General features: G+C 35.9%; 1 long non-coding RNA gene across 1 annotated transcript; it reads right to left on the bottom strand.

Annotated features, from left to right (window-relative positions):
- Positions 1 to 5,632: 5,632 nt before the first annotated feature.
- LOC142182640 (uncharacterized) lies at positions 5,633 to 15,753 on the bottom strand. The gene is made up of 5 exons (XR_012711487.1): positions 15,144 to 15,753; positions 10,487 to 10,577; positions 8,688 to 8,782; positions 8,286 to 8,355; positions 5,633 to 6,120 (listed from the first exon to the last, which is right to left on the bottom strand). It is a non-coding gene; the product is annotated as an uncharacterized LOC142182640 (long non-coding RNA).
- Positions 15,754 to 17,753: the final 2,000 nt, after the last annotated feature.

The following is a 17,753-nucleotide window of genomic DNA, read 5'->3' as shown; positions in this document are numbered from 1 at the left end:
GACTCCGTTGTGGTTTATTGCGCTTCATATGTTATATCGTCATTGTTCCCTTGCCAGGATGTTTGTTTTGATATTAATGTTTCCCTGCTGGGATGTTTGTTTTGATAGTATTGTTCGCTTGTCGGGATGTTTGTTTTGATATTATTGTTCCCTTGCTGGGATGTTGTTTAAATATCATTGTTCCCTTGCCGGGAAGTTGTTATATTGCTCTTGTTCCCTTGCTGGGATTCCTTATGATTATTGTTGGTTTGTAACTAGGATCGGGTGGCACGCCACCACAGAAATATATAAAATGGGAGCGGGTTGCATGCCTGTCACAAGATAATTGAAATGGGAGTGGGTGGCACACCTGCCACAAGATCATTGAAATGGAAGCGGGTGGCACGCCTGCCACAAGATATATAAAATGGGAGCGAGTGGCACACCTGCCATAGGATGGATGAAATGGGAGCGGGTGACACGCCTACCACAAGATAAATGAAATGGGAGCAGGTGGCACGCCTGCCACGAGATGTGAAATGAAAGTGAAATCTGAGTTTGTTTGCCACATCCTTGTTAGTAGCTGGATTTTTGGTTCCTTTATAATTCTCTTGATATTCTGCTTTACCTGTTATTCCCCGAAGCAAGTTTTTCCCTCTCCCAACTTTATTTGTCTATTTCTGCTTTACTTTCCGTTGTATATTATATAACAACACAGGTTTATTTGGTAGTCTAGTTCTAGCCTCGTCACTACCTCGCCGAGGTTAGGCTAGACACTTACCAGCACATGGGGTCGGTTGTGCTGATACTACACTCTACACTATGTGCAGATCCCGGAGTAGCTCTTAGACCGTAGTTTGGAGGCTACCTTCAGCTCACACGGAGATCCAAGGTAGTCTTGCAGGCGTTCGCAGGCCCTGACGTCTCCCTCTATCCCTTATTCCCTGTTTCATTTTCCTTAAATTCAGAAACATTGTATTGATAATTTTCTTCAGACCTTGTATGTAGTAAATCTTAGACCGTCTGTGACACTATGACACCAGATTTTGGGCAATTAAGTTTTAAGCACTTGTAATAGATACGGATCTCAACTATTTTATTGTTTTCTTCCGCTTAAATTTAAATTTTTGCTGTCTTTACATTATCGTTTTATGTTTGCTTAAAGAAAATAATTGGATAATGAAGTAATTGGTTTAGAGGATTGGCTTGCCTAGATCACATTAGTAGGTGCCATCACGACTCCCGAGGGTGGGACATCCGGGTCATGACAGTCACTGTCACGTAGGATTGAATATCTATTTTGGACAAAATTAATGGAAAATAGATATATTTAAACTAATAGTATTACGACAGGGGTATATATTGTTGGGCTTTTGTTATTATTTGTTATTTATAATAAAAGAGGTGTGAATGAAAATGGTGGAAAAAAATGGAGGGAAGTGAAATTTTGAATTAGTTCACTTTACTAATGCACTTTGTCCCTCATTGGTAGAAAGAAAAAATATCTTTGTGTATATATATAGAGAATCTCATCTTTTATCTCTTAAAGAGCTAAGAAGAAGGCAAGCCTCACGTCGTCGTCGTCGTCTCTCGCTCGGCTTCGCATTTGGTCAAAGATTGATTGATTAATCTTTTTGGACAAAATTCTTTTCAATTAATTAATTAATTAATTAAATTAATTAACAAAAAATCAATTCGGAATATACCATGACCCGCGACTCGGTTCGGTCCGGCCCGTTTTTTTCCCAGATTATTTTAAATCCGTTTTAATTTTCCCGCAATATTTCCAACAGTTATGGATATTCTGAAACAGTGTAATCTGTTCCAATTTGGGCTTCGTGCCAACTGTTTGATCCTTTAGGGGATCGTTAATGATACTTTCCTCACATTTGATTTCATACTTGTGCTTAGTCATGCCAAATCTTTCAATGTTTTCAAAACTCAGCTATGTTAATCTATTTTAGAAACCTTAAATGATGTTTTAAAGATATTTTGAGCTGAGTTGTATATTTTTACTATTGCTCGAAGGGCTTTTGAGATTCTGACTGAGTAAGGCCGAGGGCCTGTATTGTGAGGATATTTTTGGGTCAGGCTGCATACCGCAGTAGTGATACACTAATTATGATAATAAGGCCGAGGGCCTGAGATTGTACGCCACGTGGTGGCTTGATATTGATATGAGGCCGAGAGCCTGTTTATGATGCCACGAGATGGCTTGATATTGCGCTTGGGCCGTAAGGGGTCCCTCCAGGAGTTTGCACACCCCAGTGAGCGCGGGTACCCATTGTGACATGAGATATAGCCCGAGGGGCTGGTATTATTCTGTGATATTTCCCGAGGGGCTGATTTGATATTATTGTGCCCGAGGGACAGTTCTTATGTGTTTACCATTCCTAGTTGTTTTTCCTATCTATTGTTGATTGCTTAATAAGGTATTTTTATGAGATTTCATCGTTAAATTGTGTTACTAATTTTGTTATGCCTCTGATAGCTAAATATTGTGTTTAACGTGATTTTATATCATTCGGTCTTCATTTATTCTTATTACTCACTGAGTTGGAAGTACTCATTTTATTCCCTACTCCTCTGTGTGCAGATTCGGGTGCTACAGGTCCTGCTACTAAGGGTTGACAATTCCAGCAGATCTTCGGAGGTTTACTAGGTAGCTGCTTGGCGATTCGCAGCCCAGTGCAACCTCCCTCTATCTTATTTCTTTTCTGATTCAGTTATTTAGTAGTGGAGTAGACTTTCAGACTGGTAGTATTATTTTAGATGCTTATGACTGGTGACACCCCGATGTCGGGCTGTATTGACTTTTATTTCCGCAAATTATACTGTTAAATGCTTATTTTGGGATTTTATTTTCAATTAAAGACTTAGTAGTTATTATTTTAATTGCTTAAAGTGAATTGGAAGTGAGTCGGCTGGCCTTTTCTTCACGAGAGGCGCTATCACGACCGGGTTAGTTTTAGGGTCGTGACAGATATATTAGAAAAAGACTATACTTTAATAGATATTGAAATATAATTATATATTTTTAAAACAGGAATACAAAAAATAGGAATAACAAAAAATGAAAAGGATCAAGATAATATAATAGAAATACTAGATGAAATAGAAATAATAGGAGAAAAACCTTTAAAACATTGGGAAAATAATAAAATTATGTGTAAATTAGATATAATAAATCCAGAATATATAATTAAAACAACGTCAATAGAAGCAACAAATCAAGATTTAGAAGACCTTAGAATTCAAATTAAAGAACTCATGAATTTAGGGGTGATAAGGAGATCTACTTCTAAACATATGTCAGCAGCCTTCATGGTTAGAAATCATAGTCAAATAATAAGAGGAAAAGCACGAATGATAATAAACTATAAGAGACTTAATGATAACACTTGAACAGACTGATATAAGTTACCTGATAAAATAGAACTAATAAATAAATACAAAGAAAAAGGATGTTAAGTAAGTTTGACTGTAAATCAGGGTATTGGCAAGTAAAATTGCATGAAGAAAGTATTGAATGGAATAATAATTATTAAAAAGAAAATGGAACTATGTAAAAATTATATAAATTTTCTAGGACTAATTTTAAGGGATGGAAAAATTAAATTACAACCCCGCATAGCTAAAAAAACTCTAGAAATGTCAGATAAATTGGACAATACTAAAGAACTACAAAAGTTTTTAGGAATAGTAAATTATGCAAGAAATTTTATAAAAGACTTAGGAAAAATAGCAGGACCACTATATGCTAAGACAGGCTCTACAGGACAAAAACATTTCAACACAGAAGACATGAAATTAGTACAAAAAATATTCTTGATTTAAATATGTCATTAGAAAAAAACTACTTAATTATAGAAACAAACGGGAGCTTTGAAGGATAGGGAGCAGTTTTGAAGGCAAAACCAAATAAATACAGTGATAAGAATACAGAAAAAATATGTGCTTACCAAAGTGGTAAATATAGAGAAAAAGGAAATATGTTGAATAGTTTTACTGATATTTTTAAATTATATATATTGAATAAACAAGAAGTAACAATTAGAAGTGGCTGCGAAGCTATAGTTAAGTTTCACCAAAAGATAAATGCAAAGAATAGTAGTAAAAGAAGATGGTTAAATTTTATTGATACTATATCAATATATAATTTGGTTTTTGAACATATTAAAGGAAAAGATAATAATTTAGCAGATCACTTAAGTAGGCTTAAAATTACTGTCAATTAATAAAAGCATTTTACATGTACAACATGAGACCAACCGTTCCCAAGACTGAAGACAAGGGAAAGGGCATTCAAGCCTCACCCTCAGACAAATACTTGCAGACAGTATTAGGTAATCTTCATTTTAAGCCACACTCTTTTGCAGAACAAACTATTATGGATAGGATAAGTTTTAGAAAATATAATTTAATATTCTTTCCACCATCAAATATATCATTTAGAGTTTTACCAGAATGTGTCATAGATATACCTCAAAGATGTTTAATTGATAACTTATGGATAACATATAATAAAAAGGACACTAAATATTTTATAGCGGCTCTTAATGCCTTAGGACATTATTTTACAGACAAAAATCAAGATAAAAGATTTAAATACTATGTAGTTATACATGGTAAGACAAATGGTATTTTTCGGACATGGTTAGAAGTACTAGATTCTATTAAAGATTTAGAAAAACCGTTTTTCAAAGGTTTTAATGACTTCATTGAAGCATTAAACTATGCAAGAGGAATACTAGGACCAAATTAGTATATCTCCCAACACTCAGACAAAACTCAGAAAAAACCCCCCAATATAACATCCAAAAAGACAACGATAAGATATTATTCTGTGATCATTGCTCATCAATGATAGAAGCCTTCAAATAAATAAACCAGAAGATTGAAATCCTGGCACAGAAAAAAACAAGACTTATGGAGCAAGTGAAGGTACTAGAACAGAGAGCACATGCGTTAAAATTTGAATTGACACAATCCCAGACTCAAGTTATTTCTCAACAAGACACGGAGATGAGTAGTCCAAAACATCGTTCTCCATCTCAAGAAAAAATGGATGAGAAGGGTGTGCATTCCCCAATGAATGCAGCAAAATCTACTGTAAATGATACAGCTAGTCCGGTTCAAACGGTGACCGGTAAAGACACATCAAATCCGTTTATGCCTGTCACTTTGCCAAAAAGTGAAGATGAAGGTTCATCAAGACGAAGACTACCTAGAACACTAACACATGGAGAAGTATTAAAAAAGAAGGGTATAATTTCTAAAAAGAGAAAAAATGTGAAAATAGAAAACATAATTAAACAGACATTAGAAAATTTCTTTCAAGAAAAAGGAAAACAAGACAAACATATGATTAAAAATCCCAGTCTTAATCCAAGTCCAGAAAGGTCTCAAAGCTCAGGAGAAGATCATAATTACGAAGATGAAAACCACCTAAATTATCAAGATGTTCAAGATCCATACGTAGATGATTCAGGAATGAGTTTTGATTCAATAGCTCTACATAACTTAGATACGTAAAAAGAAGCAATATCTTAGTCAGAAGCAATTGAGAGCATCAAAGACAAAGAAAACCAAGAGCAATAATGCGAGAGTCAATTGAAAAAGAAGAAGTGACATAAAAAAAAAAGAAGTGACATAAAGAAAAGGAGAAGTGATATAAAGAAAAGAAGATGTGACAAAAGGTAGTGCTACAAGACAAGTTGAATTTTTGAGTGGAAGAAAAAGTTACAAACACTAAGGGAATCTCTGCCCAAGCCATGTGAAGATGGGGCTGTCACAACCCAAAATCCCACCATATGAGTCGTGATGGCACTTAGTATCTAAGACTAAGTAAGCCGATTATAATAACAATTCAAGCCATTTTTGTTTTTTAAATAGATAATCGAAACCAACAACAAAAATAAAGATACAACCTCCCAATACTGGTAGTACTGAGTCACGAACTCTAACTGAATACATGAAATGATCTGAAGGAAATTAAATATACAATACTGCTCGAATAATATATGATAGTACGATAAAAGGGAAAGACTCCAAGGGACTACGACGACCAAGCAGCTCTACCTTGAATCCTTGCGATCACTCTCTAACTCTTTCCGAGGCCTATATCTCCAATACCTGGCTCTGTACATAAAAAAATGTACAGAAGTGTAGTATGAGTACACCACAGCGGTACCCAGTAGGTATCAAGACTAACCTCGGTGGAGTAGTGACGAGGTACAGTCAAGACACATCTAATAACCTGTGCAATATAGCATACCACAATAATAGGAAACAAATAGCAATGATACCAACAATTATCAACTAGTGATATAAACAACAGGACAACAGGAGCACCATAAATATCGCTCAACAAACTATGATTACAAGTACAACCATTTAATCAAGTCCTTCAATTACACATCTTTCATTTAAAAGTTTTCCAAATAATAATCTTTAGAATATAATACTTACCAATAAATATATTTCGAATATACTTCCTTCAAATAAATATTCTTCAAATCTAATTCTTTGAAATAATATTTTGAATATAATTCTTTCAAATAAAAGTCACATTGTGACACCTCATTTCACAATCATAAAAATACGGGTCTCAGCCCACCTTCATATTTTTCGTAATACGAGCATCACCCCACTTTCATATTTCCACGACACCTCGTGCCCATATTTCTATCACAACTGCACGGACAACTCACATGCCAAAAATATCAATATATAAAAAATATGCACGACCAATTTACTTTACAGATAGTTTGAATGAAGAAAATGACATTGCACTTAAATTAAAGCATCATATAAACTATTGATTTGGATGTAAAACTTATTAATTTAAAACATAATAGTAATTTCTTTTATTTAAAACAACTCAATCATTGAAAATCGCTAAAAACCAAAAATATAAATCTTCAAAGTCTCGTACTAAAAAGTCAAAGCGAACACAATGCAACAAGGAGCACAAAACACATAATAATAATAATAATGTCAACTAGTACATCACGGAAGAAGATAAGAATTTACATATTAATGAAATAAAATCACCAAAGACAAGAACATAAGTAAAGATATATCAACAGGGCACTACCGAGGTACCGCCTCGTAGTCCTAAATCATAAATAAATTCACAATATCTCATTTTCTTATATCACCGCGGGAGCCTTCACATATAATTTTAAATAAAACAATTTTCCCAAAAATAGCATCCCGCGTTTTAGCCACCTTTATCACACCGCATGACTTCTAGTAGTTCCCCTACTAGCCACACGTTTCAATTCATCCTTATCTCACCGCATGCGTTTCAACACCCTAACCTTATATCACCGCATGCGTATCAATATTACAATATTTCACAAATCGCACCTCAAGTGCCCAAATATCACAACATAATACAACTTGCACCTCAAGTGCCCAATTATCGCAACATAATACAACTTGCACCTCAAGTAATCACATATCAAAGCATATCACAAATTGCACATCAAGTGCTCAAATCTTACAGCATATCACAAATTTCACGTCATGTGCTCCAATATTACAACATATCATAAATTTCACATCTAGTACTCAAATCCTACAACATATCACAAATTTCACGTCAAGTGCTCCAATATTACAACATATCACATATTGCACATCAGGTGCCCAAATATTACAACTTGTCACAGGAATCAACAATACATTATTTTTCCACAATAAGAAGCCCACGGCTCGGTCATAATGCGCACAAAAATTCTAACAAAATATCTGGGAGTGAAAACTCAACAAAATAATATTTCACAATTTAACACTTTGCCTCAATATGATTTACAGCCTTTATAACTCAATATCAATTTCAACAACATGAATTGAAAAGAAATTCATCAAGGGACAACACAATTTTTTTTAATTCACAACTTCATGAAATAAATAGATTTATTCATCTTATTAACTAAATTTCTCATTTAAATTGTATGTAGATAAAATCAATAATGAAAATTATTTCCATAAAAATAGCAACTCAAACAAACACAGAATTCACATAAAAGTCAAGTAGCAATCGCACCAAATTATCATATAAAAATAATCTAGACAAATAAGGAATGAGACATGACAAATAAGAGATTTAATAAGTCCCAACAATTTTCTAATTTAATACATAAGGTTGTCTACGAATTTTAACCGATATAGTTTGCACATATAAACCAAGTACGTACTCGTCACCTCGCGTACATGGTTTTCAATCACACAAATTCCACATAAGACTCAATGCCTAAGGGGAAATTCCCCCACACAAGGTTAGGCAAGATACTTACCTCAAATCACGCTATCTCAACCCAATAATTGACATTTTTCCTCGATTATCCAACTCTGAATGGTTCGAATCTAGCCAAAAATAATTCAATACAATCAACACAGATTATTGGAATCAATCCCATGTGAAAATACCAAATTTTCCAATAAAATTTGAAATTAGATAAAAAATCGCCCGTGGGGCCCACGTCTCGGAATCCGACGAAAGTCACAAAATATGAACGCCCATTCAACCACGAGTCCAACCATACCAAAATTACTAAATTCCAACAACAAATCGACCTCCAAATCTTAAATCTAAGGTATAGAGAATTTCTACCATTTTCAACTCAATTCACTAATTTCATGATAAAAACAACAATAGATTCATGTATTTTAACCAAAATTGAGTTAGAATCACTTACCCCAATCCATATGGTGAAAATCGCCTCAAAATGCTTCAATCCGAGCTCCATAGCTCCAAATGTGTTAAAAATGGCTGAAACTCGTGTTTTGTAATCTGTCCAGGTAAGTCGCAGGTGTCAAATACGATTTATAAATCGCATTGGGTAACTGCGATTTGCCTCTGCCCCAGAACATAGCATTACTCGCCTTCAGTAAATCCATCATAGCGTTTTGTACAAATGTCCAAATGATGAACAGTTTGAAGCATTAGAAACTAGACTCAAACACCTTTAATTTGATAGGTTGTTCATCACATAACACCTTATATATATGTAGATGTGCTCGTCCAAAGTGTGATCTTGTGCTTGCTCATTTAAAATTTTAGCCTATCTTGAAATTTTCCAACTTGGCTTAGACTTAGGCTTCTCCTTAGTCCCCAAATCACTTATAATATACTTCGTACGCTTATTATCATATCCAATTGATATCCATCATATTAATAATCCGTCTTTGCGCACAAAATAATATAATTAGCGCACATCAACTTTCTTAATAGCTTAAGTACTTCAAAAAAATTCTGAGGTGTTACAGGGGCCCAATGAAGTACCCTACAAAGCTAGACAAGAAAGATTTCTGAAAATATTTGAAGTCCATTTTTCAAATTTGTTTAAAAAACTTAGCTATAAAAAGGGGAAAAAAATAAGAAAAGAAAGACACAAGTACAAGAGAGAACACTCTGAAGAAAATCATCAAAACACCCTCCTCCATCACCAACCATTCTCCAAACACTTTGTATTATACCTTTGTAAAATATTTCCTTATGTATGCCTTAGTAGTTCCTCCTTCAAGCCTGTAAAATAAATAAATCCTTAGGCTTATGTGTGTTTGTTTTTAATTCCCAAGTCTAGTAAACTCTTTCGGGGTTTCCCGAAAGGGAAATCTCTCTCCTGTAAACATGTAAGTTACTTATCTTTATCTAAATTATGTTTCTAGATATTACCCATATTTTTACAGTTTTATGTTATTATAGCTTTATGTTTATTATCCTTTAATTAATTAGTTTGTAATTAACCAGACATCACTCTTAGTATATGGTTATCTTTCCAATCTCTTAACAATTTTGATGGATTAGCCTCTAGGAGAAACCGGTTAAGTTAAACCCAAAAATAACCAATAATGGGTATATGTGTTTAACCGTGGCCATGGTGCGGTTAAAGAAAAAAGAGTTAAGAATAGATTTATTTCTTTAAAAGATTGGGAAGAAGAGATGAATAGAGTGAAGTGAAAAAAAAGAAAAAAAGTATAGAAGGGGTAATTTCAGTTCATAATTAAATAATACTATAACAATACAGGTCTATAGAATAAGAGAGAGAGAATACCTAGTAGGATTTTACAACATAAGTTTTTAATCACAAAAAATATTTTTTACCGCAAAAATCCTTACCTTTTTACCTTACAAATTTTACCGTACCATAAAAACAAAAAACAAATTTTTAATGTCACGACCCAAAATCCACTAAGGGTCATGATGGCGCCGGATACCGCTGTCAGGCAAGCCAACCAAAATACTTAATTAGATTCTCATTTTTTAATATTTTCGAAATCACTTCTTTTATACTTTTAAACAGTACATAGTAAATTTCTCTGAATAAATAATGAAACATTTAACAACTTTTAAAATTTCTGAATAAACCCATAGACATCCCAGAACCCGGTGTCACAAGTGCATGAGCAATTTCTATGAAATAATGTAATACAACAACCGTTCGGAATACAATATTGGACAGAAAATAAATACAGTAATCTGAAAAAGACTCACTGGCCGCGGGTCATCTTGGGAAATGCAGCTCACCTAAGTCTCCGTATCAACCATGCTACTACGCTCACTAAGCCACTAGAGATGCATGTGCCTGTGCAATAAAAATGCACAGAAGTGTAGTATGAGTACGAAAACAACGTGTACCCAATGAGTATCCCGTCTAATCTCGAAAAAGTAGTAGTCCAATAGTAATATATTTTTAATGCGAGTAGTCATGTATTTATTAAGAACAACAGTAATTTCAAATAAGTCACGAACAGGTAAAAGTTCCTTTTTATATTAAAAGTCTCCGGATTCATAATCTATTAACTAACACTTTTCTCAAGTCGGGGAGAGCAAATATCAATATCAATAAATTTTCAAGCAAGCAATACAAGCATGCACAAATCATGCCGAGGACGTACGACCCGATCCAATAATATTTAAACTGTGCACTGCCAGAGGGTCGAATGGTGTGAACCATAGATGCATCTATTTAATCTGCCGAGGCGTTCGGCCCGTTCTAGAATTTAAACACGCACAAATAATCAATCAAGAAGTCATCAGGAAACAATTATCCAAAGAAAACCAATTCTCTTTTAACAATTTAGAAAAATGAAATTTAATTCTTTTTAGAATTCCATTTACCAGTTCGATAGGATTTAAGCAATCAACTGCCAATAAGGTTACAGATATTCCAAGTATAGCATGCTTTTGAGTCCTAGACTACTCGGACAATAGCATAATAGTAGCTCGGACTCTCGTCACCTTGTGCGTACGTAGCCCCCACAAATAGGAGCACATAACCAATTATTTCAACTATGGGGACAATTCCCTCTTACAAGGTTAATAAAGAGACTCACCTCGCTCCAAAACCTATATTCCAATTCAAGAACGCGCTCAAACCTTCAATTTGGCACCAAATGATCCAAAACTATTCAAATAGGGTAAGAACTAGTCAATACATGCTCAAAAGTTCATATTCTAATTACTAAACCAATTTTTCAACCCTAAGTGCAAGGTTCCTAAAATTCATTCCCTAGGCCCACGTGCTCGGATTCCGAAATTTTCCGAAGGAAGTTGTTCTCTATAACTTAAGGATTAATAATATATGATTTTTAATCCATGTCATAACGAATTTCATGGTAAAATCTAAGTTCTATTAAAACCCTAAGTCTATCTCTAACCCTTGATTTCTTCAAATCTTTAGGTGTTAATCTACCCAAAACTCGAGTGTTAAACTTAGAAATAAGGGGGATGAACTTAGCTCACGATGCTATGTGGAAATACCTTATCAAGAGCTCCAAAATCGCTCAATACCCGAGTGCCAAATGGTCAAAAATGGCTGGGGCTCGAATTAAATGGCGAAGGGAGGCCGCATCTGCAGAATTGGCTAAAAGGGCTGGGACAGCTTTTACGGTCTTGAAGCCGCATCTGTGAAGTCGGTGCAGCGAAGGAGCCGCTTCTGCGATTTGGCCTGGCCAGCTCTGGGCCGCATCTACAAGGCTATGACCTCTTATGCAGTCTCGCACCTGCGGTCGACCAACCGCAGGTGCGGTTACGACAGAAGCAGATGCTTCAACACTTCTCCAAATTCTATTTTCGTTCTATTAACCACTCGGAATCCACTCGAGGCCCCCGGGACCCCAACCAATCATACCAATCAGTCCCAAAATACATTACGGACTTGCTTGAGGCCTCAAATCATATAAAACCATGCTAAAACCACGAATCGACCTCCAATCCAAGCTTTATGAACTTTAGAATTTCAAACTTCTACTTTCGATGTTTAAACATATCAAATCACGTTCGATTGACTTCAAATTTTGTACACAAGTCATATTCGACACTACGGACCTACTCCAACTTTCAGAATCGGATTCCGACCCCGATATCAAAAAGTCCACTTCCGGTCCAACTCCTCAAACACCTTCAAATTTCTATCTTTAGCCAAATGACTCCAAAATGACCCACGGACCTCCGAATTCACTTCCGATCGCGCTCCCAACTCTAGAATCACCATACGGAGCTACTCCTAGACTCGGAATCCCAAACTGATATCGATTACACCAAAATTTACTTCAATCCAAACTTATGAAATTTCTTCCAAAATGCTAACTTCCACAATAGGCGCCAAATCGCTCCCGGGTCATCCAAAACCCGATCCGGACATACGCCCAAGCCCGAAATCATCATACGAACCTACTAGAACCTTCAAATCCCGATTCCGAGGTCATTTACTCAAAAATCCAATCTTAGCTAATTCTTTCAACTTAAAGCTTCCGAAATGAGAATTCTCTTTCCAAATCAACTCGAACTTCCCAGAAATTCAATTCCGACTGTGCGCACAAGTCATAATACCTGAAGTGAAGCTGCTCATGGCCTCAAACTGCTGAACGTCGTGCTAAAGCTCAAAACGACCCATCGGGTCGTGACATTCTCTCCCACATAAACATACGTTCGTCCTCGAACGTGCTAAGAACTGTGTTGGGGTTGTTCGAAATCACTGTTTAACACCTCGAGCACCTACCCGTGCTACCACAACTCAGCTGGGCACCCTAGATCTCTAAAGATATCCTTTTTCACTTAAGCAAATAAGCTTTAGAGCCTAATTCCATCATCTAGAATTCTCTGCCAGGCCTGCTCCAACATACGGTCATTGTATCAATAACTACACGCAACACCAAAACACGACTGCATACCTTAGCTGAATTCACAACTTGCACCACTTTACTCACAGGACCACAATAACATTCTCTGATCAAATTAATCGAAATTCCACGAATCTGATGCTCCCATTGCACCTCATGACCTACATAGGTCTTTCTCTAACTCTTACAATACCACCACGACGGAAGAGATGTGTAGAAATTCATAACCGATTGTTGAATCAACAAATCATTGGGTCTATACTCCTGAAAGAACCATTACCTCATTCTGAACCAAATAATGGTCTTAGTTCCTTAATATACTTCATATAATCAGATTGCACTGATCCTAAATCCAATGATCGCATCTCACCCAGTACGGACTGCTCAGGCAATAAGCTACCCTGAACATGATCAAAAGTCTCATATGATGTCACAATGTGCTAACAGGCCACCAATTCGAACGGGATACAAAGGGAAACAAAATCTAGAAGGAACTACTCAACTCGCGCGACTAATATGAACTTTCCTCGGAAAATGAGAAACAAACACACATAAGATGAAGTATCAAAACTGTATTCACCATCACACTATTGCGGCGCGCAACCCGATCCAAATAACATACCCATGGTGGCGTGCCACCCGATCCACATATAACACTCACCTAAGGAGATGCACATCGAGCTAAATTGCTCATTACAACAAAATACCGAATATTGATCACAAGCACGCTAAGTGCATAGTACCATCCCCGAGGGGACAAATAGCGCTATAAGTTACAAAAGTTAAGCACAACTAAGGTGCGATATACGATCTGAATCTCAAGATCCAGTTTACTTATATAACATCTATCACACCTCCTTTTTTTACACCCGAGAGGGGATATAAGAGAGTTTTTCCAATTTAAGTGAGATTATTCAAAATGGGATTAATTATTTATTTTAGAGTCGCCACTTGGGATAGTTTATTTGGTGTCCTAAGTCACTAGTTTATTTTAAATCCCAAATCGAGGAAATTTCGACTTTCCTTTTGAAGTCTGCGAACCAGAAATTCTGAATAAGGAATTCTGTTAACCCGAGAGAAGGTGTTAGGCATTTCCGGATTCCGTGGTTCTAGCACGGTCGCTTAAACTATTATAATTGGCCTATTATCTAATTTTAATACATGTTTTAGCCTATGGTACATTTTAACTTATTAAACCGCTTTTAATTATTTTAAGAAAGATTCAACGTTATGTAAAACACATCTTGAACCACGCCACATGAAATGCACCCACAGTCCGCGACACATCTTACTTAACATTGTTGAGAATTGGATTTGGGTCACATGAAATGCACACCCGAGTTTAAGGAAGTTAATTTAAATTACGCGCCTAAAGCAACTACGGCACTCGGGATTGTTTCTTTCTAAGTATGACATCATGTATTGAGAGATCTATAATTATGAAATTATTTATGGAAAAGGGGTTAATTTGGCTATCATTATCATTAAAGCATAACCTATACTTTGATCTTATTAAAAGGTTTCAACTTAATATATTACAAATATTCAATACTTGGGATTATTTTGGGAGAATCGATAGTTGACGAGCAAACTCACTGCCACAAACGTTGATCCAATAATTCAAACAATAAGATATTAGCCACCTGAACATGTAAAATAAATATATGCATTTAAACCTTTAAAGAAGTCCTAATAAATTATCTTCAACACTATTAACCAATCTAGTCACTGAGATGGTTCACTTGATTTTTCATCCATGTGACTCAATCATCATTAATTTTCATGATTCAATTAAACCTTACAATTTCCGTGAGGAAGGTAGAAGACATAGTAAATGAACATGCCTACCGATCCTTGAAGCACAAATAGGACACACAAAATAATTACACTAAGCATAGATGAAATAAGCAAAGCAAAACAGGAAAATCTACAAGAAATCAAATAGAGAAACAATTCAAGCATTTAGTTAAACAGTTACGAGCTAAAGCAAACTTAATACTATTGAAATAGTAAATAGAGAAATGAACCTTTGGACGCGCCTCGGTCAAACTTTATTTAGCAGGATAATTCAAGCATACTTTTGTATAGAAACGATGGCCACCCAGCTATGAGATCCAACAACAAAATAAAAAATGCGAAAAAACCTCAAACCAAAACCTCGACTTTGAACCGAATACCTACACTCGACTCAAGAAACCTTAGCTATTATTATGGTGGTGTTTTTGAAGGTAGGAAAACTGAATTTTGGGGTTAAAATAAGGCAGTTTGGTCGATGGTTTATGGCTGGATTTTGGGGGTTCCTTCAGCTCGTTTTTGGAGCTATTTTGAGGTCATTTTTGGCTGATTTTCGCGGGGTAATTGGGTTTATTTTTTAGCTTATTGTTGCTGGGTTCAGGGATGTTTATCAGCTGGTTTTTGGAGCTATTTCACATTGGTTCGGGGCTGAAAATTAGTCCCTTTTCAGTTCGTTTTGTGCGCTTTTGGGGGCCTATATGGTGCTATTTTTTTTTGGGGTAGAAGAAGGTGTTTTATCGATCTTTCATGGTTTACATGAGAGGATTTTTAATGTAGAAAAGGAGATGAGGTGATTATGGTCTACGACTGCTTCTCCGTTTTCTGATGATTGTGCAGCTCAGATTTTTAGGTCTCTTCCTTTATTTTAGGTGTTAGATACTATTATATAGGGGTAGGGATTAGGTTAGAGGTATGATTCTAGGAATTATGGGCTTGAGAATTATGGGCTAGGTCCAAAATTAGGCCTAAAAATGAGTTGCTCAAACCCAAGTTTTATTCTTTCTCCGCGAACGAGCCTAAAAATACGATCTTATTTATTAATTAATCCTATTTAAATAAAATAATCATTAAAATAAGACTGGCCGTTAAAACAAAACTATTTTTGTTTCAAGATTAAAATGATTACAAAATATTAATGAAACTATTTTTTTTGTAATTTTCGTTTTCTTGTAATAAAATAAAGTAAAAGAGTAAAAATTAGTTGAAATAACTATATTAGACCTAAACTAAATATTTATATGCTAAAATATATAAATTCGTGGGGAGAGTCAAAAATCACATGTCTACAACATCATCTCTACACGGAACCTCAATACATAAGCAATTCACCAAGCCGCCTCACAACTCACACGGCGCAATGTATCATTACATGAAATAACTGACGGCGAAATACCACCCTGACTACTCTTCCACATGGAGCGTATTACTGAAATGAACACATCTGGCCTGATATAGAGCCCATATTCACATTTAAATCCATCCATAGACCTCAAGCTGATTCTGATCACACTGAACTAAGCTAATAACCTTTCAGAGGTCCATAATAACTCCCCTTTTCCCCATAACACATAGGAACAACCATCATAACCGGAGTAATCATCCACAGTCCACAACTCAATAAATCAAGTGCCCTCCAGGCATCAATTCTCAAATTAACGATATCACCACAAACTTCATACTTGGTTTAATTCTTCAATCAATCCAGTGACTAAATGCCACACTTATACAACCTTCCCGTGGGGCACTCTCCCACGACCTTCCATAATAGATAACAGGTCTGTACGTCCATACCACCAACCACACTAACGCTGAAAAGCGATTAATAATCCTTAACCAGGATGCAAAGCCTTTTTCACAAAACACCGATCTCAGGTGATGTTGAAGACAATGCCAGCTTACTCTAAACATTCAAATCCCTTTCCTGCTCATCCGAGCTCGTGACATCCTTGTCAACACCGAACCGCAACCTTGATCCTCACTTTCAAATTCTATACCGCTCACTGCACCTAACAAGCCAATATGCGATAGTACAAGAATTTCATCATAACTCTTGAACCACTATTAGGGTAAACACTTCATCATATAGAAACTTTTTACTTAACTCATTCCAAGAGAACCATAGCTACACGCGAGTGAATTCTCATAACCGTAGAACATTCAAATCCTCAAGTAGTGGTCTAAACCACCATAGCCCTTCCGGGATCCGCCTACACATAACAGGTCATAACATTAGAATACTTCTGAATAACATCAATTACGGTAGCCGACAAGCGTCACACGTACCGTCACAAATCACTTGCATAACTTGATTACACTGAAGGAACTGATCATTACCACCAATATGGCAATTCAACTATGGCTAGCCAATCTATCTTCGTCCAATTTATCCTTGATTGCCTTTGAAATAATAATAATAACACCATTCAACACATAGCTCACTCCATCCGTACTCATCCCGAGTGACCTTGAATCATGAGACCATGCTATCTCAAATTCCACGAACTATTTCATACCTCCCTTGTGCGCACATTCACATCCTCAATTGGTACGCCCATTCTGATAATCTCTCTACGAATCAGAAGTCCTTTCTCATTTTCCTCCCAAATGTAGCACTACAAGTCAAAACATCATAGAACATTCTAGGCCTCTTCTCATAAGCTACTACAAGTCCATTCACCCCTCGTGGACATCAATTAGATGTGCGGTAACATCCTTCTAATTCAAAGTTATGTTGTATCCTTCTTTATTTCAAGCAACTCCTTTCCGTTATATCAAATCTCCTGCCGCATCATAGCCCATTCTCCAAATTACATCCGTAGGCCCCAATCACCAATCTCTAAAAT

Source organism: Nicotiana tabacum, chromosome 7 (assembly GCF_000715075.1).
Source record: "Nicotiana tabacum cultivar K326 chromosome 7, ASM71507v2, whole genome shotgun sequence".
Taxonomy (NCBI): Eukaryota; Viridiplantae; Streptophyta; class Magnoliopsida; order Solanales; family Solanaceae; genus Nicotiana; species Nicotiana tabacum.
The sequence above is the reverse complement of the archived record's forward strand: the minus strand, read 5'-3'. Positions and strand labels throughout refer to the sequence as shown.